This window comes from Podarcis erhardii (genome assembly GCF_964252035.2).
Source record: "Podarcis erhardii genome assembly, chromosome: 4".
NCBI classification, from domain to species: domain Eukaryota; kingdom Metazoa; phylum Chordata; class Lepidosauria; order Squamata; family Lacertidae; genus Podarcis; species Podarcis erhardii.
The window spans coordinates 63,299,282-63,322,509 of NC_138508.1; the positions used below are offsets into that span (position 1 = coordinate 63,299,282).

Genomic DNA, 23,228 nt, shown 5'->3' on the forward strand with positions numbered 1-23,228 from the left:
GTGTAGTTCAGACGCTACTAGCCCTTCATGTTGTTCTATTTCCACAATGAGCTACTTGGAGAGAATCACAAGATGTGTAAGCAACTCCTACAAGCAGGCTGCTACAAACAAGTTCAGCACTCAGTAGCAAGAAGCCCACCCCCTTTTTTCATTGCTGGTATTCCTTTCAAAAACAGTTTGCTATTACTGAAGTGTCCAGAGTCAGCAAAATCTTTTATTTCTGCCAGATAAACAAGCTTTCTCCTGCCCTTCCGTGTCTTTCCTGTTTGTGTGTCACACACTTTCTCCTCCTGTGTGATTTCTCGACTCTCTCCCTTTAGTTCCACACGTTGATTCAGTGTCGGGGGTTGTGCTAAGCCGAGCAGAGCAGGTTCGGTTATGGGAAAAGGATTTGCCAAAGCCTGAACAACTTGTTTGTTTTTGCCTCCCCGTCCTGCATTTTTGGTACAGACGTCTCTGAGGGAGCTGGGATTCTGTGAGTATTCACTTTTAACTATAATTGAATGGGGGGCATATTGCAGCTGAGTTTACTGCACTAAGAGCTTTTTGCAGCTGAGGGGAGTGTATAATCCAGTTGTACCATCAAGTGAAAATGTAAGATTATTAATTTATTTTTTATTATGTATTCAATTTGTCTACCACCCACACCTGTAGGTCTCAGGTTGCAATATACGAAGCACAAAATACATAATAAAAATAAACAAAAACAATTAACAATGCTTATGTGTATACACACTAACAAACTATATGTTCCTCAACGAAAGCCCCTAAACAATACTCCAGCCCACAGATCCAAAAATCCTAATGAGAATATGATATTTTACAACAATTTAAAACAACCCCACCCTCCAGATAAAAGAGCACCCACCCAAGTTAAAACCTCAGCTTGCTCAAAAAATAATTTTAACACAAGGGAAGAAGAGGCCCACTGGGTCAGACCAAAGGCCCAGCACTAGTCCAGCATTTTGTTTCCCATAAGAGCCAACCAAAAGCCTATGGGAAGCCCTATAGCAGGATGTGTTTCCATGGGCGTAGCCAAGGGTGGCTGGGGGCAGTTGCCCCCCAGATCAAGTAAACCAATAGAAATAACTAACTGACCAATCACATAGGTTCTGCCCCCCCCCCAAATCCTTGCTACGCTCATTCCCACTATGGTTCCCCAGTCCTTGATATTTACAGGCATAGATTACCCTGGAATCAGTGCTTTTTTCTGGGGGACGCAGGGGTACACATACCCCTAAACATTTTGTGAATCTAAGTTCTGCCTCATTGAGGAGGGGTAGTATTTCAATATGAGTAGGAAAACGAGATTACCCCTAAACATTTTTTTTTTAGAAAAAAAGCAGTGTCTGAAACTATATGCATAATTGTAGAAGCTTCTGTGGCAATCCTTTAATTACAATTGAGAAAGCGAGAACTGTGTGTATGTGTGCATTGCAAATTGCATGGGGCTGCCAAATCTTTGCCAATCTACTGCAGATTACTCAGAGAGCTACTGGTAGATCCCGATCACATTTCCTTCCACTTATAGAATATCATGGAGTGCCTGGCACTGAGTTTCATTATCATGGTGTAATATTTTATTCATAGTTTCGTAGAATTGTGGAGTTGGAAGGGACCATGAGGGTCATCTAGTCCAATCCCTTGCAATGCAGGAACATTTTGCTCAAACCCATGACCCCAAGATTAAGAATCCCATGCTCTACCAACTGCGCTGTTGGGCACACTATGTTTGGCCTGTTCTGAGACAAAGTATTTTAGTTGATTTAAACACAGAAAAATTATAAGAAAACAACTTTAGAATCAAACTATTATTTAGTCTTATCTGAAACATCTGGGATATGTATAGAGCATAGCTCTGAAGATATATATATATATATATTTGCCTTCTAATTGCTAGATTCTCTGCAAATGTTCACTATTAGGAAAACTTTAACTTGCTCTAGTTCAGCTAGGTGAATCCCATGACTTTCCTTTACTTATATTTGGTAGATTAAAAAGGTTTAAAAACTGCTATCTTAAAACACTAAACAGTAGACGGGGGGTGGGGGGGAATCTAGTTATGGGCATATCTAATTAAATCATTTATTCACAAAGCATTGAAATCCCAATGCATTGAGACAATGCTCTTCATCAGGAAAAACTACAAAAAACATGTAAAAAAAGAAGATGCAATGATTCCTGAACTGTCAGACAGAAAGGTGAAGTGATATGATGGGTAGTTAATTCTCTAATTGCTTTATCTTAATGACAGATCTGTTTTATCAGTCACTTACAATATATATGATTGTCTGATTGATAATCCTTGGGCATTCCTTCTTGATATATTTTCTTTTAATACAAAAAGTTGATATGAATGAGGCTTTTCAAGTTAATTTTTGTTAATTTTTTTTTAAAAAAACAGTCCAGCACCTTTATAGCATCAGTTCAAGTGGAAATTAGCATTCAGAGAAGAATCCTGAATGAGAACAGCTAATCTCTTTTGTTTGCTGCATTCTCAAAGTAGACACTTTATATCTGAAGTTAAATACTATAATTATTCCAGACCTTTTCCTTCACAAAGAGCTCAAGCTTTTATTTCAAGCATATTTGCAATGGAGAGGGAGAAAAGAGATAAAATTGCAGTCATTTGCCTACTGGCAACTCATAGAACCATAGAGCTGTAGAGTTGGAAGCAACCCTGCAATGCAGGAATCTCAACCAAAGCATCCATGACAGATGGCCATCCAACCTCTGCTTAAAAGCCTCCAATGAAGGAGAGTCCATAATCTCCCGAGGGTGTCTGCTCCCTGTTTAGTTAGAATTTCCTTTCTTGTAACTTGAAGCCATTGGTTCAAGTCCTACCCTCCAGGGCAGGAGAAAACAAGCTTGTCCATGTGACAGCCCTTATGATATGATTGTTGTTGTTTAGTCGTTTAGTTGTGTCCGACTCTTCGTGACCCCATGGACCAGAGCATGCCAGACACTCCTGTCTTCCACTGCCTCCTGGCGTTTGTTTAAACTCATGTTAGAAGCTTTGAGGACACTGTCCAACCATCTAATCTGTCTCCTCTTTCCCAGTCTAGATGTACTCAGCTCCCTCAACCATTCCTCATAAGGCTTGGCTTCTAGACCCTTGATCATCTGGGTTGTCCTCCTCTGCACACATCCAATCCAGCTTGTCCATATCCTTCTTAAATTGTGGCACCCAGAACTGGACACAGTATTCCAGGTGTGGTCTGAACCACCCCGTTCTGGGCTGGCATGGTGGGAGAGGAATCCAAGGCAGCAGAGCCAGAATGCTGAAGCAATCAGCTTAGGCATCAGATTCTCAGAAGCAGCAGTAGCCTCAGGTGTTCATCCTGAGCCTCTCAGCTATTCCCTTCTGTTGCTGAGTGGTTTCTCCTGGGCTGCTAATCTGGCCTGCTGTTTCAGGTGTGATGGAGGAAGCTATTGCATCACCAGTGTTTTAGGAAGATAAAATTAGCATTCCAACTGGCTTCTAGCAGTGAAATTGGGAGGGGCTGCCATCTTGTCCTTCACCTCAGTCACCATGTCTGGGGCTGGTCCTGTAGTGCAAAGATAGTTCCTAAAGTGCTGCTAGAGATGTAAAGGTAAGGCTCACAAACTAGAATTGCCTAATAGGCGGCCATTGCAGTTGCTGCAGAGCTGGCTACATACGTTCTTTCTTCCTAGTATTCAGCTGAGAGGTAAGTCATGTTTCACACAGCATGGCTGGGACTTGGTTTTCCAGCCCAGATGCAGATGTCAAGTGTTTTCTCATCAATCTCTTTCCCAAGAACTAGTAAAGCACCTGGCTGAGTCTAAGGTACAGTAGCAGCTGGCAACTCCACCAGCTTCCCATCTTGATGCTGCCACCATGGGGGCAAAACATGGGGCTCCATTACAGTGGGGGTGGGGTACTCAAATGGAAGTGCACAGCACCCAGATTGCAATGCAAGCTTCTATAATATGCTAAGCATATTTAATTGGAGAATACATGTTTGCTATTATCAAAAGGCATGAAAGAAATTAGTTACGCCTTATTAAGCATATCGGCTCAAGCAGAAGCATTACCCTCTGGAGGGAGTCTCAATGGCACTTTGATGTCGGGTATCAAACCAGTAAGAATGTGGCACCTGCTCTAGGAGCAGAATCAGACGCAAGGGAGCTTAACTTTTTATTTTGTTTCTTGGTGTGGTATTTCATTAACACCTCATCAAAGCCTCACTTGAACACACAGTGTTTCTCTTCCATCCGAGATTTACAATTATTAAGCACTTTCACCTGAGGTTTAAGGGAAGAGGGATTAAAAAAAATTACACTATTTTTAAAAATGGCATGTAAGAAATACTTGTAATATTTTGAAGGCCAGGATTCTAGCTGGACAATTGAGGGGGAAAATATGAATATATTCCTCTTGCTCTACCACAAGACCAATGAGAACATTTTTTGTTCTATAGAAATCTAAACAGATTAGATTTAATAGATTGGTGTGCTTGTAATAGTTCCTTAGAAAAATTATTTTCTTGCTATTCACACAAACTGCAGACAGACATATTTATTTTATATAGTGCAATATTTATATACCTCCTTCATACGTCAAAATTAAACTAAAAATGCAATAAAATTCAGAATAAAATAGCATCTACCTTGTCATTGGCAGGTAACTAGTAGAATTTAACTAGTATTAATGGCTAGCAAAGGCCTCCAAGAATAAAAGTGTTTCTCAGCAAGTGCTGAAATTACGTTACTTTATGTGCTTGCCTCAATTTAGAGGAGTGGCGGTTTCTTGGGAAGGACACCACTACTGAAGAGGCCCTTCCTCTGGTCATTGCTAAGATACCTCTGCAGGTCGCAGGACACATGTCTGAGTCATATGACAAAGCTAACATGTGGTGAATTACTGCTTTAAATTCATTCACACTGGAACTACTCTACATGGTGAATTACCACCATACAGAACCTCCCATTTTCACGTCTTGCCATTCATCTACTAGTTTCTTTTATCCAGCATGATAAGAAATCCAGCAGAATCTCACCCAAAATCACTGATGTAACTACAGGCTTGAGAATTATGGCTGAGTACCCACTATACCTTTCAAAGTACATTGGAAGCACAATCTTTCCCACAGAGAATTCTGGGTTCTGTGGTGTTCCCTTAACAGAGCTACAATTCCCCACAACCATTAACAAACCATTCTTTGAAGGTAAAACAATGCTTTGAATGTGTTTTAAGCTCATGGTAGAGACAGTGGTCCATTTAGAACCCCCAACAGTGGTTAATCCTAGAGGTTTTGAAAGAACAGCCCAGGGTGCTTTTGGGGTGTGTTAACACCAGCAATATTCAATGTGATCCGCTGCCGGTATGAAGGGGATGAATTTCCTTTGGGTCTCTTTAAATCTTTGTCTTCTAATTGTGGTTCAAGCCTCTCGGTTTTTCACTTATGAGAAAGATGCAACACGTCCCCCTCTCCCCATTCATGCTTTTATAGCATATTCCCCACTAAGTGGTAGATCTATGCTTATTTCTCAGTGTTTGAGAACTAGTAACACTCTGAAGCGATCATCCTCCCTGCACTGACTATTCAGAGAAAGTGCCTCAGGCAGTTCAAGGCCTTCGTTTTAGTCGAGACTTTGTAAACGGCATCTGCTCCACGTGAACTCATTAATGAAGGGCTCTTACCAAAGTGTCCCTTAGTGCTATCTTGAGACTCACTGCCTCTTCAATATGCTCCTAAAGCTACTACTTTGGAGCCACCTACAGGAAAGGGCATATGTAGTCAATAGCAAAGGGCACTTTCAATGGGTTTCTTACTGTGCTATTCAGTGAAGCCCCTGCTGTTGCTTGGTAGCCTTCTGCTGAATTAGCTGGGCAGTTTACATTGTGAAAAACCAGCTACATAAAGATTCTTGCCTGGCTAAAGCTGGACAATTAAGCAGACAGGGCAGCGGTTTGATTCTTTAGCCATTGAGTGTTTGGCATGCTAGGAAGTCCAATTGGAGGGCACACTGACAAGGAAATAGTAGATTCTCAAATTCTACCATCTTAATAGGAACAATACTTACTTTATTCGCTTCTTTTGCTTTTGCTTTTGTTTATATCTGATGGGGGAAACGAAGCTAGATTTGTGAAACTCAAGAGTACAATAAAAGGCTTTGTAAATAAAAGCCTTTGTGGTTTACAGATACAGTTTCCTATGGGCGGCTCCAACTATTTGTGGTTTGCAGCACGCTTCTGCAAAGGTAAGTCCTGTCTAACCTTTCAGAGTTCTTTGAGAGTATGGTTAGAGGTGATCCAGGACACATTATGTACTGGGCTTTCAAATAGTTTTTGATAGAAGTTCCTCACTGAAGGCTACTGAGTAAATGTAGCAGTCATGGGATAAGAGGACAGGTCTTCATGTTGTTGTTGTTGTTTAGTTGTTTAGTCGTGTCCGACTCTTCGTGACCCCATGGACCAGAGCACGCCAGGCACTCTTGTCTTCCAATGCCTCCCGCAGTTTGGTCACCCTCATGCTGGTAGCTTCGAGAACACTGTCCAAGCATCTCGTCCTCTGTTGTCCCCTTCTCCTTGTGCCCTCCAACTTTCCCAACATCAGGGTCTTTTCCAGGGAGTCTTCTCTTCTCATGAGGTGGCCAAAGTATTGGAGCCTCAGCTTCACGATCTGTCCTTCCAGTGAGCACTCAGGGCTGATTTCCTTAAGAATGGATAGATTTGATCTTCTAGCAGTCCATGAGACTCTCAAGAGTCTCCTCCAGCACCATAATTCAAAAGTATCAATTCTTCGGCGATCAGCCTTCTTTATGGTCCAGCTCTCACTTGGTTAACAAGCTGGCAGCAGACAGTATGAACAAATAGGCAATTCTCACAGTGTTCTAAGAAGTAGGGTCTGTATTAGGATCTGTGCCTTTTAACTAATTAAAAAATGATCTATAGTTAGGGGTGAACAGTGAAGTGGCCAAATTTGCTGATGACATCAAATTGTTCAGGGTGGTAGAAGCTCCAGAAGTATTACTCCGCATGTCACCCAATAAAGCTGAATGTTGGAAGAGTCAGGACAGACAAAAGGAAATAGTCACACAGCACACTGTTAAACAACAAGATATGGCAATGTCCATCAATTTGTATGGCTTTAAAAGGGATTTAAACAAATTTATGGAGGATAAGGCTATCAATGGTTATTAGCCATGCTGACTATGTATCAGAGGTGGCATGCCTCTGAATACCAGTAACTGGAACTGGAGGTTACTGACAAGGAAAGAAAAATTTGGGTCACAGTGGATAGCTTGAACAAAATGTTGACCCCAGTGTGTGGAAGCTGTAGTGGAATCCATGTTGGGAATCATAAAAAAAGCCAATATTCTAATGCCTTTACACAAATTTATGGTGTGCCCACATTTGGAATACTATGTACAGTTCTGGTTGCTGCACCTGAAAAAGGATATTGTAGAGCTGAAAAAAGGTACAGAAAAAGCACAGCCAAAATGATCAAGGGGCCAGAGCAACTCCCCTATGTGAAAAGCTACAATGTTTTCACTTTTCTTAGTTTATAAAAAAACAGGAGGGCAGTGTCATGATAGAGATGTATAAAATAATGCATGGTGTGTTGAAAATGAATAGGGATAAAGAATTGTCTCACCATACTAGAACTTAGGGTCATCAAAATAAGCTGAATGTTGGAAGGTTTTGGAATAGCAAATACTTTTCAACACAGTAAAAAGTATCTGCAAAGTATTGTTCAGCTGAGCTACCTCTGAAGTCTTTACCTTTGGTTCACTGGTATATTGCCTTGTTGATCACGATGTTATTTCAATACCGGTATTCATCAATATGGCGATTTATTGCACAGCCTTAGTGTACTATTGTGCTCATGTCCTGCTTGTGGATTTCCTGTAATCCAGTTGACCATTGGGAGAACAGATTGGTGGGCCAGAGAGGCCTTGGTCAGAACTAGCAGGGTTCTTCTTAAGTTCTTATGTCTTTTTAGTGGGTCATGTCATCCATGGAAATGTGTTACTGCTTTCTCTTTACTCCACTGTGAGGAGTACTGTTTCATCCATCTTCCTACTTCATCTTCCCAATATCACTCCAGCTATTTAAATCCTTTATCACTGACCAAATGAGTCATTTCCACAGTTTCTATTTTTGGGGGGCTTGTATTGATGCTTTTGAATTATGGTGCTGGAGGAGACTCTTGAGAGTCCCATGGACTGCAAGAAGATCAAACCTATCCATTCTTAAGGAAATCAGCACTGAGCTCTCACTGGAAAGACAGATCCTGAAGCTGAGTCTCCAATACTTTGGCCACCTCATGAGAAGAGAAGACTCCCTGGAAAAGACCCTGATGTTGGGAAAGATGGAGGGCACAAGGAGAAGGGTACGACAGAGGACGAGATGGTTGGACAGTGTTCTCAAAGCTACCAGCATGAGTTTGACCAAACTGCGGGAGGCAGTGGAAGACAGAAGTGCCTGGCAGGCTCTGGTCCATGGGGTCACGAAGAGTCAGAAACGACTAAACAATAGCAACGTATTTCACCCAGTCGTTCACTTATTATTCATGTTGTGCCACATCTAGTTTCTTTGGACTCGCGTGTTCCCCATGCCATCCTTGGATTGCCTCATATTCCCAGACAGAAATAGGGATTCCTTATGCTTCTACTATCTTATTCTTATCCCAGGGTTATTTTCTACCTCTATCTCTGCTGTGTCCATTCTTGACTCTTTATAACATCCCTTTTCTCTTTCATGTTCCCAGTATTTGCACAAGTTCATTTTTGTAACTGTAGGAGGAAGGAAATTGCCTTCAGCCAGCGATGCTGGAGCACAGTTGAAAAGGGACTTCCACTACTATTATGGCCAGTATTAACCATGCTGGAAACTTGCCCTCAAGTAACATTTCACTTCATCTGCCATGACCTAATATGTTTGTTTTTGTTTTCTTTTGGAAATGAATACAAAAAAGTTATATTTAAGGTTACATGCGATATATTTCTTGACTCCTATTTAAAATTACTAGGTTTTTTAATCTGTTATAATTTAATTAAGCTACAATTGACACTAGAAAGAGAAAAGGGTAAATTTCAATCAGAAGTGAAATGCAGAGGATTACAACCATCATATATACCAAGGTTGTGCTTTAAATTGCTCTCATGTGTCTGAGAATAATTCATCAGCACTATGGATGAATACACACGATGTGAACAGAATGTATATTATCTGCAAAAAAACCACCCTTGAAAAGTACTGTTGGTAAACATATTGGGATTAAAAATAGTAACTAATGGACCCCCCTACATATGATTTTGTATGTTTCTTTAATATTTCCTAATTTGCTGGTCTCTAGGGTGATTCAGACAACAATGTTGCAACCCAGCAATATTTATTTATTGTTTTATTCCTCCTTTCTTCCCAGAAGAGATCACAGGGCACCTAGCAACATGAAATGATACAACAATACAAAACAATTAACACATCAGCCAAACAGTTTCATTAAAATAAAAGCAGTTAAAATATCTGGTATAGGTCCAAACACCCATGGGCGTAGCCCGGCTTCATGTTGGCGGGGGGTTGGTGGGGCAGAACCTCAGTTAGTTAAGTATTTTTATTGATTTGCTCTTACTTTATTTAGGGGAGGGCAGCAAACACTGGGCAGGGAAACAAGTTGTTTAAGCTGCAGAGCTAAGCAAAATGTTATTGTGCCAGAATAAACACTGTTGGCTCCTTGTGTCACCTGACAGCAGCTTAGTGAGAATTGGCTGCCAACTCCTGGGGGCTGAGTCCTTTTGCTCACCCAATATTTTGGGAGGGGAGAGGGCTGGGGCTCCCTAATGTCTGAAATAATCAGGAAGTGGAGGAGGCCAAGGGCCCGGTCAGTGGTGGCAACAGCCGCATTGAAACCACCTGTTGCTGCCTTTGACTCTGCCCCGGCTCCTCCCGACGTGCGCATTATATCATGATCGGCTCCATCCCAAACTCCTCTCGCAAGTTGGCGCCTCTGATGATAATGCAGGCTTCTGGGGAGGGGATTGTGGCTGATTTGTTTCTCGCTGGTCGCTTTGCTGAGCGAAGCCATGGCTCAACCTGCACTTGTGGCTTAGTTTCCCCAGACAAATTACGAGTTGTAAACCAAGAACAAGCCTTGTTTACAGTTGATGGTTAGTGAACCATGCAAAAGGTTTAACAGCCTACATTCCTAATGCTTCACTGTGCTGCTTGACTTTGTGAGTTTAAAGTCTACTACTGGGGGCTCTCTCCATCTGGAGAGTTGAGTTTAGCCCTGTGTTTCTAATCTAGGCACCAAGGCTACAGGGATTCATATTTTTCCTCCCACATATATTTAACCCAGGCTGTTGTGGCTGCTTGGAGCCCAGTAAGACCAGCACCGGAAGCTAAATGCCTGATCCTCTGCAGCATTTCCCCTTTGCTTCTATCAGCCTTCTCTGGGGGAGAGACAAGGGATTCAACTGTGAATCATCTAGCCTGGTAAGAAGACCCACCCCCAAACTGCATTTATTTGTTGTCTTTCAACTTTCGTTTTGCTCTGTACTTGCACATTGCATTTAGATTATTTATTATTATTTATTTTCAATTTGTGTGCAGAAGGGCAGTTTTGTATGTGTATAGGTTCTGTGTGTGGAGAGGGGAGAGTGATTAAAAACGTGTGGGGGCCTGGAATAGGATCATTGACCCCATTTCCATTTCCCATTTCTGTGCATTTATTGCACATGGATTTCAGGAAGTATGAAGATGGCTACTTTGTGGGGCTTATTGAAACCAAAACCAAAACCGTGGTCCAAGTCGTTTGCTTCCATATTGTGGTTGCCAGACATCATGAGGTGGGGAAATAGTGCTCAGTAGCTCAACTCTGTGAAGTAGTCTAGGATGCCTGTTACTCACTGGTAGAATATTCAACAATGTTTTCAGTTCTTCAGGTGTTACTTTAGTCTCTCACCTGTATATGCCCCCCCTCTGTTTTATGTAATCCATCTAGAAATGAAATAATATCTGTTCTTTGAATTAAGCAAGAAATTCATATTGGAGAACGGTACAATTACATTTTAGGTAACATGAAGGGAACATGCAAGATGACTAAAAGTGGGAAAGAGCCTGTTCTGCCCATCAAAGGCATTATCTACATTGTCACTGAGAGGTGAGGAGAGGTCAAATTGGTAGTTCCTTTTGAGGAAGAATGATCTAAGACAGTGGCACATAGAAAATTGTGGAGTTTTTTGCCTGTTATTTATTGATTCAGAGAAGTCGCCTGCAGATGGCACTGTTCACTAACTGTACTCTTTCTTTAAACCCAAACATGACATCTGCATGTTGTTTTGCTAAAATTATTATTATTATTATTACTATTTCCCTTGGGATATATTTACTTTGTGCATCCTGAATGACAACTGGAAAGTAGAGGGCCTTCAATATGAAGGAGGGAAAAGTTGAAAAAATAAATCTTAATAATAATAACTACTACAACAAGAACCTAGATCTAGTGTTGATTTTAACAGCTATGTGTATTGCATTAGTCATGCTGTTGTGATGGTATACTTCTAAGGGGGCCAGTAGGAAAGTGAAACAGTGCTCCTACACCTTGCTATTATGCAGAAGAGAGAAATGCTGGGAGGCACAACTTTTCTCTTTAAGACAAACTATGCTTGTCGAAACTGCTTCTTCTGTACAGCTATCGAAGGTGCAGAAGCCCTGTGTGCTTCTTTGTTCAGTGGCAAGGACTTTGTGGTGCAGTCATGTAGGGTCCACTTCTTTTCCTTCTAAAAGGGGCAGGGGTTTGGGGAAAATAAATGAGAATCCTGTTTATGAACCATATGAGGTCTTAGAATATATTCTTTTTTTCCAGAATGACTTGTGATATCTGGGAGAAACATGCCATGAACCAGAATTCAGTCCCAATGAATTCAAAGCATGGGGCTATTTCTAGTAGTGTGGGGGCATCTGAGGGTGGGGGCAGGTGGGGGAGTAAAGCAGCCACAGTTTTCTCAATGCGCACCAGCACTCTTGCTCATTCATGCTTAGCTGTGGTTTGGCTTAACATTTATGTGTGAAAGAGCCCAAAGTATTTCAAAATCCACCCAGGACAAACTCTACAAAACAAACTGTAAAAACACAACCATTAATGTGTTGTGTTCTAACTCTTAAATTTAGTCCTGTGTCTTTTGCGCACAAAAGTATCTTGCATGGTTTCCACCACACGGTTTAGTTTTGAACATTTCTTGGTTCAAGATGGGGAATCCTGTGTAATACAGCACAGGAAGAGTAAAGTGTTGCTTTTTAAAAAAGAATACTGTGAGGTAATTGCAATGAAATGTCTCATCTGTTTATTTCTCTATCACCACTTTCCGTTTCTCACCCTTTTGATTTCACTGCCCCAATGTTTTCTTAACCCTTCAGTAGCTCTGTACACAGCTAGTGCTTGGGGAGATGAGATGAGCACTGTTCTTTTTAATACTGACAGCTTCGTCTGCAGCAAACTCTGTAGCCTTTAAATAGCATTTACCCAGGGGCACACCATCTTATACTTGGCAGCTTCTTTAAAAGCCAAATGTAAAGGTGTATGTTGCTCCCAGATCTATAGCTGCTGCTGCTTCTCCTTTTAAAAAAAATAAGCACAAATATGTTGGAACAACCAGATACAAATGTTATTGAGTAGAACAGCTGATCAAATTGGATTTTTAACCATGTAAAGTTAGGGACAGGGAATTGATAATGAACCTTTGATAATTCATGGCATATTTAACATGAACTATAGTTGATAGCCTGATAAAGTTGATAGCCTTTACTTGGACTTTGTTATTTTAACTCATGTGCAACTACTCATTCTACGTGCCTATTTTATAGTTTTGCTTTTCAGCTTTTATTTTTTTGTCTGTTGTCATAACTGTTCTCTCTGTTTTATATACATTATAAAATGAGATAATAAAACAAACTTTACTGGAAACACTGATGTAACATGTAAAAGCAAAGAAAAAGTAATTAACTATATCTGAGCTCCATCTGGTATTGCTTTCCAGAGAACTAGGGGAAACAATAAGAACTACTTGTCACATTATATTTTTAAAGGCAAAACTGTTGGTTTTTTGGTTTTTTTTAGTATAGGTGCCATGTCTGGAGTTATGTGGAAATGTATTTTGAGAAGCAAAAGGCATATTTAATAACGATATTGCGTTTTCCTTTGCAGTAAAATGCAATCACAATGCCACCTTGTACAGAGCAATCATGCAAAATGTTGTTTGGGCTTTAATAGTTACTGTTCCTTTAGTTAAATGCTTCCTGCTTAAAGTATGTGCACCATTTATTACTTACTACCTCCTCAGCTTGAAGGGGATTTATGATGAAGTGCCACAACAGGAGCTCATCATGATTTTTGTTTGGCTACCTATAGCACAATAGCAGTATAAAATAATGCCCCCTTTTTCCTGACCTTATTGTTTCATTCTTCCATAAGAAGAAAAACACTATTTATTTATTCATCTGGTTTAATCTTTATTTTAGAAAGATTAAACCATAGAACTTTTTTCAGTCCCTTTGCTGAAAGCTACCTGGGTCAAACTTGATTTTTGAAGTTTGTAAAATTGATATTATCCTGAGCTGTCCTGTATATATTGGGCAGTACTTTCTACTGCCTCCTTCTATTGTACGTGTTCCCTTGCAGTGAGCCAGCTTCAGAGATTCACCTGACAAAGAGGGAAACAAGTAAAATAAAATTAATCCTTTTTCTGGATGATGCATTGTTTAATATCCAAGTTCAAAATACCTCAACACTCTCTACCTGCTAAATGATACAGTGCAGCAGTTTTGTCATCTGTAGATTTATTCCTGTTCATAAAGTAGCTTGCTTTCTCTCTCGTTTGCTGAAACAGGCTGTGTCTCTCAAATATATGCAGCACGATGTATTAGTAAGTGACAGAAACCACCTAGCTGACAACAGCGTCCATTGGCCCAAGTGACCTTTGCTGTCTCAGTGCTTGGCATCTGCTTGAGATAAGGGGATCTATAATTAACATAATTATTCATGTTCCCATGACTGTCCCTCTATTCTGGTCACAACGTCCTTCAGTATCTGGAGAAAGACTTAACACAAATTCAGTGGATTTCTAGGCCTGAAGGTTGTACTTGCTGATGTTAGGAGGATGTGTATTTTCTCCCAGATGACTGAAGGTCTGAACTTCTACACATGGTAACCTTAGAGAGTGATAACTGTGCCACCAAAAGCTAATACAGCAGTAGAGAAAACCCTGACTGATTGTCTAAAATGTGTTGAGTAAACAAGAACCCTTGGGTGATAGTTGGAAATGGCAAACAGCCCTGTTATGTCCAAACCCAGGCTCACGGTTCAGCTGCCTCAGATAAACTATGAGCTGTTAACCATAGGGCCGATATTGGTTGCAGATCATTGTTTGTCTGGAGAGAGTCGAACCATGAGCCTGAGTTCAAATGACACTGTAAGCCAAACCACGGTGTAGCTTGACACAGAGCAGCAGCAAAATGATCAGGAAGGATAAAAGCAGCTGCAATCTGCTCTTCAGTAGCTTGCTTGTTGATGTTAAGCCATGGTTTGGTTTAGCATTATGTGTGAACCGCCTCACTGTTTGTCAATGAATTATTGGGTGACTTACCTGTATATTTGCCTGTCTCTACTGCAAGCTCACCTTTGGAAATGCAGCAATAAAGTGTTTAATAGGTATTGTTTCTGTATGAGAATCCACTGTCCCTGAGACGTTTACCTGTTTGATTTTTCAGATTTGTTTAACCTTCCTTGTACTAGGCAAGCAAATAATGTCAAGGTCAGCAGACTCGAAAGATGACAGCAAACTATAATTACAGTTCAGTAAACAGGGACCGTTAGCATGAAGCAAAATACCACAACTCTCTCCCACGCCTTTCCAAGGGACACACAAATATAAATGTTGAGTAGGAGGATTGCACATAAACAAAATGCACGCTGCTGTTAAATTCCTTAACTACTTCCGCAAGTCTATAAATTAAACAACACAATTTTTATTTTTATTTTAAATTACCTGAGTCGCATTAATTCAGATTAATATCGGTGGCTGGCATTTCAGTTTGAGGGGTGGGGCATTTGAAAATGATCACAGAACAATTAAAATCAAAGTGCTTAACGTAGAAAGACGTGACTTATTACCTCCCTTCACACACAGTCTGGAAATGCTAACTTGACCCTTGAGAATTTGCTCTTCTCTGAATAGCTTTCCTATCTTTTCTCCTGCTGGCAATGACATATTGATTTCTGTGGTATTTAGCTAAAGGTACTAGAGCTCAGGTTATGCTGGGGGCGTGGCATTTAAACTGATGTGGACTCATCAGTGATGTACAAACTTGCTTCACCTGAAATATCTACAGTGTGCAATATTTTTCTAGGTATTACTGAAATATTTACAGTATAATGCAGGCATCAACTTCTTTGATTCAAATATTTTCAAAAATCAATATTGTATTCTACTTTTGACAGGGCCAGTTTACTAGTTAGACAGGGACAGAATGTTTCAGTTGTTGTTCGCTTGTTTTTATGTATTTGTTCTTACATTAATATCCCACGTTTCCTCCAAGGAGCTCAGGGAGGCATATCTGCTTTTTCCTTTCCCCATTTTATCCTCACAACAATCCTGTGAGGTTGGTTAGGCTGAGAGATGGTGACTGGCTGAAGTGAGCTTCATGGCCAAGTAGTGATTTGATGTTCCAGGTCCTAGTCTAAGATTCATGGACTAAGTTGAGTGTGGACTGAGATAGCATGGATTTGAAGGAGGGCCTTGGATGATGAATTACAACATGGAATAGATCACACTGGTCAACAACAAATTTGTTGTCTGCGTTTTTTCAGTTGATTTAGGACGAATCTGATGCACTGAATCCAAAAATCACATTGGTTTTGCTCAATCAGGCACATTTTTGAGCTATGGCCACATGTCGTTTTTTTATGTTTTTGTTCACATGTACGCTTGTGTGGAGCATTTTAGAAGAAGTTGGTGGGGGTAAAATGCCATGTCGAATAATTGTTTTGATTGGAAATGATTATTTTAATGACAAGAAGTATTCAGGTCCGATAGTTCTGGGTGATTATGTCGAAAAGGGATCAGTTGTTGAAGGACATGAAGACAAAGAAGTGGTTCTTGAAGATGATGCTCCACATCCATTTTCCCAAAAGGAGTTGAATGATCTAGTTTGCGACCTCAGCTTGTCAAAGGACTCTGCCGAACTGTTGGCATCCAGATTGAAGGAAAAAAACCTCCTCTCTGACAGTGCTCGCACCAGCTTCTTCCGCAACAGGCATCAAGAGTACCTCCGTTTTTTCTTGGAAGAGAAGGACTTGGTGTACTGTGCAGATATTGCGCAGCTTCTGCTCAAGCTTGGAGTGCCACAGTACGAACCCAAAGATTGGAGACTATTCACTGACAGCAGCAAGCAATCACTGAAATGTGTTCTGCTACACAGCGGCAACCAGTTTGCCTCTATACCCCTGGCTCACTCGTCTACACTGAAGGAGAACTACGAAGCGGTGAAGTATGTGCTGGAGAAAATTGGTTATGATCAGCATAAGTGGTTTATTTGTGTTGACCTGAAGATGGTGAACTTTTTGTTGGGACAACAGTCTGGCTTCACCAAGTACCCATGTTTTCTGTGCATGTGGGATAGTAGGGACCGTGCTCAGCATTTCACGAAGAAGGACTGGCCTGTGCGGGAGGAATTGGTACCTTGCAGAGAAAGGAACATCATCAACGACCGTCCGGTGGACAGAGACAGAATACTCTTCCCACCACTGCACATCAAGCTCGGCTTAATCAAGCAGTTCACCAAGGCTCTGGACAAGGATGGTGACTGCTTCACTCACTTGTGCCAGGCTTTTCCAGGATTGACCAAGGAGAAGTTGAAAGCTGGCATCTTTGACAGTCCTTAGATCCGTCAGCTCATCAGAGATCCAGAGTTCGGAAACTCAATGAACGAAGTGGAACTGGAAGCGTGGAAGGCATTTGTTCTGGTAGTGAAGAACTTTCTTGGCAACAGTAAGGCCAGAAACTACGCATAACTTGTCAACAACATGCTCACTGCTTTCAGAAACCTGGGCTGCAACATGAGCGTCAAGATGCACTACCTATTTTCACATATGGACCGGTTTCCTGAGAACCTGGGTTCAATGAGTGACGAGCAGGGGGAGAGATTCCATCAGGACATGAAAGAGATGGAGACCAGGTATCAGGGTCGCTGGGACGCAGTCATGATGGCTGACTACTGTTGGACTCTGAAAAGAGACCTCCCTGCCACTGAGCATTCCAGGAGTTCCAAGAAACGGAAGTTCAAGCCCTGAAGTTTGAAAAAGGTGAAGCAACATGCAATTTACGTGTACTTACCTTTATCAATGCCCACCATTCAGTATGAAGTAATCAATGTTTCTATCAGGTAATCAATATATGTTGTTGGAAAAACATTTTCTTCTCTTAAAAACATAACAAATTCCTTCCAGTAGCACCTTAAAGACCACTAAGTCAGTTCTTGGTATGAGCTTTCGTGTGCATGCACACTTCTTCAGATACACTGAAACAGAAGTTTCCAGACCCTTCTATATAGTGAGAAGGTGGGGAGGGGTATTACTCAGAAGGGTGGTGGGAATGGGTGATTGGCAGATAGCTGTGATGAGCCTGTTGACGACTCTTAACGACTGCAATAGGTCTTACAGGAAAAAGCAAGGGGTGAATACCTTTTCACCCCTTGCTTTTTCCTGTAAGACCTATTGCAGTCGTTAAGAGTCGTCAACAGGCTCATCACAGCTATCTGCCAATCACCCATTCCCACCACTCTTCTGAGTAATACCCCTCCCCACCTTCTCACTATATAGAAGGGTCTGGAAACTTCTGTTTCAGTGTATCTGAAGAAGTGTGCATGCACACGAAAGCTCATACCAAGAACTGACTTAGTTGGTCTTTAAGGTGCTACTGGAAGGAATTTGTTTTGTTTTGACTATGGCAGACCAACACGGCTACCTATCTGTATCTTAAAAACATATTTAGGATGATATGTGCTGTCAAAAATCAGCTGATAATGCCACAAAAATGTAATCGATTTTGTCACAAGATCTGATTTTTTTCAAATCAACACAGCACAAAAACCTGACCTGATGGAGAGAAACGGATGCCATTTCCTGATTCAGCAGTGCAAAAATACCCTAAATCAGTTGTAGAAATCTAGACAACATGCAAAACGTAAAAAAATGTTGCCCAGTGTCATGCTTTAAGATCTCAAGTATGGAATCATAGAATCACTAAGATTACTTTGAATCTTCTGAGTAACTGATAAAATGGCCCCAGTTCTGCTTGTGCTCCAAAGTCAATGCAGGTAGCTTATCTGGCAGGTGATCTGCTTAGTTTTAGATACACATGTCTGCTTTACCATTGATATTGCCTTCATAACCTTTCTTCTAACATCTAATTAGTTTTGCATATTAAAAATGGGTTAAGCATCAGATGAACCTTTTAATTTCCTCAAGTTCCAAGCTGTTACTCATATAATATAATCTTGGCCCACCTTTAATAATTCCTCCTGATCTTTTACATTATTACCCTGGTACTTAAATGTGGTCCTCCTATCTACTCTTTGTGATCTGTTCTCTAAGCTGCACATATGCAGTTCTTTAATTTTACTTCCCAGGTCATAGCCACTAAGCCTTTTATCATTTTAAATTCCTCCCTTTGCATTTTTAAACAAACTTATCAATGTCCTTTTCTACATTCTGAACACTCAGAAGTGTACAACTCTTAATCAAACAGGAGAAAAGGGGAGAAAATGACCTAAAAATTTGCAACTGCTATTTTGTGATGATTAGTCTCCCAATTACCATAACTACTCTTTGATTCACAACCTTCTCAGGCTACAAACAATACCTACTGAGATGTAAGTCGTATTGAATTCAGTGGGGCCTACTCTTAGGTAAGTGGAGGTAGGATTGCAGCCTTAAACAGCAGTACTTCAATTTAAGGCTGTTTTCATAAATAAGCTTTGCCCTCAAAATACTTTTCTTAATTGTGTTGTTCTTATGATGATCTGAGTATTCATTAAAGCAACCACAGCTATTAATGTAGAAGGCTCAGTCGGATCACGGGCAGATTGCCTGTGGTGTGTGTGCTACTAGTGGCACAGTCAATAACATTTTGTGATGTATCTGGATGGAAGAAGGATGTTCTGAAGGCCTGGCTATATCATTAAGAAAGATTGTGCTTTTACCTATCTCTCCCATGCTACATTCCTGTCTCCTCTCCAGCTCGATAGACTAGAATGTGTCCCATGTGCAGACTTATAAAGGTTTGGATCTCTGCATGATGTGGTGAGCCACAGAACGGTGGATTGAAGCAGCTGCAGTTTGGAGTAGTTAAGTACCCTCAGGCTCTGAATTAGCCCACCCGGCTAAGATGGCCATTGGAGGACCTTCCTGGACAGAAAGGACTATATTAGGGTTTCCCATATGGGTCAAAAACCTTGCCTAAGTGCCAAGGGAGTGGATATATATATATATATACAACCAACTTCTCACTAGATTAATGTGTGGAGCTTGCCCATGTCTTCTATGTTCACCAGTGCAGATCACCATGGGTGGGTTTGTCTTATGTGTTTTTCTGTAGATCTTCTCCCAGTTACAGATTTGTTCTGCTGTTATGGGATACATACCTATTCTTGCAATAATTCTGAACTGCTCATTGATGTTGGGTCTTCCCTTGTCCTTGGTTCTGACCCGATTTGCTCATTGACTTCCTGATTCCACATCTTATCTTGGACAGCTGCTTATGGCTCAGCCCTGACAAGGACAACACCACAGCAAGGCATAAAGGGCTGCATGCATACTACACATGTGAAGTATCTCAGGCCAACAATGTTAAATCTGCCTTAAAGCTTTGCCTAATGGTAAGTTGTGAGGAAGCATGACATAAGTGCTGTCATACCTGAAACTTTGCAGTCACCAGCTCGTTTCTGATGTTCTGGTACAGCTGGACAATCTATTCCTTATGCCGCCATGGCCTTTGCATAGCTCTTTGGTATCAGTGTGTTTGCTCATTGCATACCTTATGCAAGGCTGAACTCACACAGGAAGTCATATTGTGGTCCTTGCTGTCCAGAAATTTAATTTTGCCCTGTCAGAAACTGTTCCTTTGAGTGACATGAGTGTAGTATTCTTGGTCCACCTCTCTTTCCACCCCCCTCCGTTTTCAGATAAACAAATGATGAAGGCATTAAGCTTTAACCTGGCAACTCTGCTCTGAATTTTATTAGGCAATATTAGACAGCTGAACAACAGATTCCATGCTCTCTGCACACAACCTATTAAGCTACCCTTAATTTTGCTGAGATTTCTGTAATAGTCTCCAAGATGCCTGCCAGTGAGAAAAGGACGCCATAAGGTCATTGAATGACATCTTTTCTTCATTGGCAGTCATTTTCACACTGACTAGAATTAAGGGAGCTATTTTGGTCAGTGACTATTAATATGGATTTAATGGCAAAGAAGCAAACGTTAAGTGTAGGGTTAAGACATTAGCAGTTTTAAATGCTCAACGAAATGCAAAATCAAGCAATATCTGCCCTTGGTGGCCAGCAAAGCAGTTTTCAATCTGGGCAGCACAGTTAGTAGTTTGGTCTACATAGGGTTAGGAATGTGGGCTTTTCAGAATAGAAAAAAAAAAATTATGGCCACTGAAAGCAACCTAGACCTGATGTTCTAGTTAAGCAACTGATCCTTTCACTGTGTAGAAATTACAGCAGTGGTTCTCAAAAGTACCAGGTGAGATACAGGCTCATTTCCTTCCCAGGGAAGTGGGGACAGGCACAAACTCTTTTACAGACACTTGGATGAGTCTCTTAATTGGGCCAGGAAACAAAATAACCACAAGTAACCATTGTTTTCTCAGGGTCTATTCACATGGCAAGTTGAGCCTGTGCCAGATGGTGAATTTTAACCTATGCTATTCTATAATCATATCAATTGTGATAAGGACAGCACTACATGTGGACTTTAGCCACACGGGGATTTTTACATAGATGCAGGATGACTTAAAGTTGGAGTAGGTTTCCATAAGTTATTTTATTTTATTATTTAACATGATTGTGTCCTACCATTCTATGAAGGTTTCACTTATGCAAGTTAATTCATTTGTCCTCACAACAAACCTATGAGATAGGTTAGGGTAAAAGAGGTTGAATGGCTCAAAGTCAAATGGGGATCCAATCCCATATTTTGAAGGTCTAAATCCAATGCTTTGTCTACTACACCAAACTGGTTGTCCTTCAAAGAATTATGAGAACAATTGTGAGAATTGTGTGTTTAATTACATTTAGAAAAGGCCAAAATTTCCTATTGGTTCACAGAAATTATAGCAGTACACACACATTGCAACAAATGTTTTCATTTTCACTCAGAAGTTCAGATTTCTGTTGTCTTATTAGCTTTCTTTTTCTTTTTGTTGTGACAGTTATGACTAGAAGATACAAAAGAATAGCATTTGCCAATGTCCTTTTTCTTACTAGCTCCCTATAATTAAGTCATAATGTTTCCTTTGATGCACATTTATTTTCATGGCAACCAAACCATTTTAGATAAACATTGCTTTTAACGATTTCTGTGTGGAATCTGGGGACTTATTCAATGATAAGTATGTTAACCTCAGGCAATTGTGTTACTGAAGAACCAGCTCTTATACAGCCATGAATACGGCATCTAAAATAATAGCAAAATAAATAAAATTAATAATAAGGTATTTTTGTGAGTGTAGGAAAAATGTGCCCCCTGCCTGAATACAAAGATTTCCATTTCAAATTCAAATGCAGTGTATGCAATTCTACAAGGGAGGCGAGACTCCTGTAATACGAATTCGTTTTCCAAAACTATTATGTTTTATGCTAAAGCATTTAAAATTCAGAACTTGAGTTATCCCATAAGCATAAGTTTCATCTTTCCCAGGAATAAATAATAATAATAATAATTGGAAAGGGAACTGCAGAGAAATGTTGGCAGACTAACTTGCTCCTGTTTTGCAAAACAAAGGCTCCTTTCATACTATGGTCTTTTAATGCTGCTGAGACGCTCATGTTCCACTATCAGCTGGAAACATGATTAAAGTGATGATTCCACCTGACGCCAAATAGAGCACTATTTTGCCCGTTGAAATCAGCAATGCTTCTTCATGCTGCAGGGAGCAGAAAGGCCTCCTTTTGAAAAGCAGTGGGCTGGAGGGAACCTTCTGAGATATATTCAGTGCGGTTTTTTTTAAGAAACGATGTTGCCAGTATTCAAAGTGAAGTTGTTACAGTAAGTGCAACACTTTTAACATTCTTTTTAAAAGGTGCTGGTACTACATACCCTTTAGTACCCAGAAAAAGCACTGTACACTCACTCACTCACTCACTCACTCACTCTTCTACACTAACTTCCAGACCAAGAAATGTGGCTGGAGAGTAGAGACCTCTCAGCACTTAGTGCTTCTTCTCACCAGCCATGGAACTGCTTTTGCCTTTGGCTAGTGTGAGCTTCCTCTTCTCATAGTTGCCTTCTATGCTGGCTGCTTTTTCTGCATCTCTCCTGTTCCACCTTGCCTAGGGCTGCCTGTCCACTACCTTTTGCCCTCAGCTTCTCTGAATAGCTGCTAGGCAAAATCTCCGCACATGACTGTCACCAGGATTTTCCCATTTATAATAATAATTATTTGTTCTTGCCCAGCCTGAGGCTCTGAAAATGAATAGGGAAATCCTGATGGCTTCTACTAGCAGCTTATTCGGTAGCCTTAGGGGAGATGGGTAGGGTATGAATGATGGCATGTAAAACGAATGTGGATGTCATTTAAACAATGAGTGAAAAAAGAAGTTGATTTTTCTGGAGTAAATGCTTCATTGATTGTGTAACCCAGCCAGATGGTCGGGGTATAAATTGTTGTTGTTGTTGTTGTTTGTTGTTGAATATGGACCAGTTTCAGGTGATTCTCAAGAATATAGCGCAAATAATGGATAAAAATGCAAAACTTTCCCCCTCGAATAGATGGATAGTGTGTTTGTAAAGGGATGATTGAAGGGTGGGACTCTTACACCTGATGTGCATGTTCTATCTGTTCAGTTGAAAGAGTCTAAAAACTTTTTCTCCCAGGCTATATTTTCTTGCACTATCGAAAATGGGAGTACTTGCAAGGAAGTGCTACCACAGGAATAAGTCATAAGCAAGAAAAACTGCTCAAAGTAGCTGTTA

General features: G+C 40.7%; 1 long non-coding RNA gene across 1 annotated transcript in view; it reads left to right on the plus strand.

Moving 5' to 3' along the window:
- Positions 1-213: 213 nt before the first annotated feature.
- LOC309340252 overlaps positions 214-23,228 on the plus strand; it is a 100,468-nt gene continuing 77,453 nt past the window's right edge. The window contains exons 1-3 of the long non-coding RNA XR_014155884.1: positions 214-479; positions 6,174-6,225; positions 10,329-10,465. This is a non-coding gene — a long non-coding RNA (uncharacterized lncRNA). The remainder of the gene's footprint in view (positions 480-6,173; positions 6,226-10,328; positions 10,466-23,228) is intronic.